We start from the raw sequence: 3,605 nt of genomic DNA, 5'->3' as shown, positions 1-3,605 counted from the left end.
CGCCGCCATCTTTGATAGGGGCGGCCGCGCTTCCGCTCCGCCGGGAGCCCTGTTTGTTCCGGGCTTCCGGGGCTGAAGGGCGGGCGGGCGCGGCGGAGCGGTGCCGGCCCTCTGCGTTTTCTCGGGAGGTCTGGGCTGTTGAGCGGGTGTCGGGGGTCGCCCGGGTGCCAGCTGGTCAGAGCCTTACGGCGATCTGGGATCTTTCGTCCTTGGAGAAGAGCTTTGCGGTCGAGTTAGTTAATAAGCTCGAGATAACGTAATTAATGTAATTATAGTAATTAAAGGCGGCCTGACGGCGACGCCTCGGCGCTCGCCTCTGCAGGGCGGTCGCAGCGCCGGGGCGGGTTCTCGCGTCCTGCGACCGCGCACCTCCTTCCCCGCCGCGGGCTGGGGCGCGCGGGGCGGCGGGCCCGACCTGGCCGGTCCCCTCCAGGGCAGCCGAGGAAGAGCAGAGCCGCCCCTGCTCGTGGGGATGCTCGGCCTCAGAGAAGGCCTGCAGGGCGGCCTGGTGCCGTCGGGCGTCTGCGGGCCCCTGTCACGGGGGCTTCTGGCCGTCCGTGTGTAGCCCCCAGAGGTGTGTCCGCCGCAGCCTCCCGCAGGGAAGGAGGGCCGTGGGCCGAAGACTGCACTGCCTGCCGACGGATGGGGTGAGGACCCTAGTGCTGACCCAGGTCGATGGAACAGGAGGCCGTTGGTCACCTTCTCCCAAGCCAGAGTTTATCCTGGAGATTTCGTGGTCACGAGAAGAGGTGCCCACTACAGTGTCTGTCTCATGGTCAGGGCATCTACAGCCCTCCCAATTTCCTCTCCCACCCACCACTTCTGTTATTTTGAGGTAAATCCCAGACATCAAAAATCAGTAAGTAATAAGGTTGTGATATTCTAGTGTCCCTCACCAGACCCCTGCCACGTGGGGAGTGGCATTCTCACCTTACAGATGGTTAACCCAAGGCTGAGAGGCAAAGGGACTTACTCAATACTGTTCTCAAAGCCTGTCCTCCGAATCATCTAATTTTATATACACATCAGCTCTGCAATATAGGTAGAAAAATATTCCTATTCTTTGCATCACTAAAACCCAGAGAAGTTTATTTACCTGCCCAAGCCACATAGTTTGTAAGTGACAAGTCAACACTTGTGTCTACATTTTTTGGCTCTTAAGCTTTTCTACTTTCCCAATTTGCCCCAAACCTAGAATGCCCTCTGGTGGTGGGGCTGTGTTTCTGTAATCCCAGTCTGGAGGCGCAAATGACCTTACTCTGCTGGCCAGCATCTGCCAAATCTCTTTTGTGACTAGGGGATTCATGTCTGCCTGGCAAGGTCTTTTCCCAGAACTCCTTATGGCTGTGGTGCAAGAATGTGCCTGGGACTTTGATGTCAAAGGCAAGGAGGAGGGTGGCAATTTCATTCTGCTGATTGGTGCTGGTATTCTGCCGCAGTCTGGCTGGGCACAATCAGGAGCCACTTGTCAAAAGAAACTAACTTTATTTTTAGAACCACACACGCCAAACAAAACAGCCTCTCAGGAAAAACCCTCAGAGCCCCAACTGCCACCACCAGCTTTCCACAAGCCTCTCTCTCCCACACAAGCTTCTCCCCACCTCCCACAATCCTCCTGCTCTTGAGGCGGATTGGCTGGGTCACGTGGGCGGAGCCAAAAAAGTCCCCCAATGAGCAGCTCAGTGGTCTGAAAGGGCAGGGAAACAGCCCAATGAGCATCATGGCAGAGGAGCCAATCAGCTAGATGTTGCTGGGGCCGCTGTGAGCCAATCATCAGCAGGCAGCTGGAAGTTTGCTGGCAGCTGGAAGTTTGCTGGGGCCCCTTCGGCTGTGGCTCTCAACAGTATTCTCTGTAGCATCCCCTCCCCAGCAGCAGCTCCCAAGTGCCAAATGTTGGAGACAGGTGTGGGTATCCACAAAGATGTCCTCCCCAGAATCATCCTGTGCTATGCTTTGATTGGGCTCTAAATCAAAGAACATCCCTTTGTTCCTACCTGTCCCCTTAACTGGTTCCCCAACATTCCCAGAATTTCCATGAGCTGTCCAATGTCTTGTGGATAAACTTCATTTCTTTAAAAATCAAAACTGTTGTGTGTAGCTTGCCTTAGAGACTGACACCTGCCCCTGAGCTTCCAGCTCTGTATTTTCTGAGGTCTTTCCAACAGCATGTGGGGAAATGCCAAGATATCAGAGTGTGGAGCCTGGGGCTTTGTGTGAGGTGGCTTGAACTTGTGCACAATACCTGCAGTTTTCATGTAGAACTGAGGCCAGCTGCCAGATGATTGTCCTCACCAGCCAGTGTGTTCTAAAACCAAGGCTTGCTCTCCCTGCCTGTCTTCTGGTTTCCCTGGCCAAGTTCATCCGACTGCCCTGAAGATGCCACTGTTGCTCCTCTCCCAGCAGAACTGAACAGTGGTGGAGGCTGTCGAGAACTTTCTTTTTCTGAGGCTTGGAGCAAATGTGCTCTTAGCTCCTGGCCCCAGAAGCCTCCTTTCCCTTCCCTTGCATCCTGAGAGCAGCCCTTCCTTCTGCACATCAGCCAGAACTATCGGGGAACAGTCAAAGAGCTCATATGTATCAGCTGGACCAAGCCCTGAGCTAGGGACAGAGGAACAGAGATGAGGAACTAGTCCTTTTACTTAAGGTGTTAGGAGGTCCACAAGTATTGCTATAGTTTAGTTTTGGTGTAGAGATGAGTGCAGGTGTGTAATGAATGATTCTTCATGTCAGCCTGCCTTTCTTTTACCTTAGATCTTTAGTTGCAGAATTAAACATGAGATGTTTAGCAGCTTACGTTTAGATCATTCTGGGCCCCAAAATCAAGTCTTGTCATTCTGTTCATTATAACTATGATTTTGAGCATGTGGGCATCTGCACATAATAATAACAATAATACTTACATAACACAATAACAATAATCCTGTGTGCAAGTAGGGTGGCAGTCATTGTATAGTTAAAACGAGGGTTCATCAGGACCAGGTAACCTGTGGGAGGTCATAGAAGCAGGTCAACAGCCAGCCTGTCTTCAGATCGAAGTCAGCCTGACTCTAGAAGCCCTTGATCTTTCCACTTTGTTGCACGATTAGCTTCAAAGAAAATTTCAGAATATCAGGAGACAGATGGCCCAGACAATTATGAGCAATGTTCAGATGGTTCCGAGGCTGCTGCCTGCCTGAGAGTGGGCCCCTAGTCATGCAGGCAATTTGGGGACTCAAGCTGGAGTGGATTGGCTAGGGGCTTGGGGGCAACTGTCATATGGGGTGGCCATGCTAGTAGCCAAGTGTGGGCATCCTGGAGAACTCTTTCAGAACTGGAGATCCATTCTGGCATTTTTGCTTTTCCTAGGCCTGTCAGTGCAGACTGTCAGTATTATCTCATTCAGAATGTCGAGGGGACATACTCCTTGTTTTTTTTTTTAAAGAGAGGAGAGAGAGAGATATATAATTTTTTAAATATTTATTTTTTAGTTTTCGGCAGACACAACATCTTTGTTTGTATGTGGTGCTGAGGATCGAACCCGGGCCGCACACGTGCCAGGCGATCCCGCTACCGCTTGAGCCACATCCCCAGCCCAGCTCCTTGCTTTTTAATAGAAACACAGAAAG

At 51.8% G+C, this 3,605-nt stretch overlaps 1 protein-coding gene across 1 annotated transcript in view; it reads left to right on the top strand.

Annotated features, from left to right (window-relative positions):
* Slc39a11 (solute carrier family 39 member 11) overlaps positions 1 to 3,605 on the top strand; it is a 389,080-nt gene that overhangs the window by 466 nt on the left and 385,009 nt on the right. The window lies entirely within an intron of this gene.

Source organism: Marmota flaviventris, chromosome 17 (genome assembly GCF_047511675.1).
Source record: "Marmota flaviventris isolate mMarFla1 chromosome 17, mMarFla1.hap1, whole genome shotgun sequence".
Classification (NCBI taxonomy): Eukaryota; Metazoa; Chordata; class Mammalia; order Rodentia; family Sciuridae; genus Marmota; species Marmota flaviventris.
The sequence above is the reverse complement of the archived record's forward strand: the minus strand, read 5'-3'. Positions and strand labels throughout refer to the sequence as shown.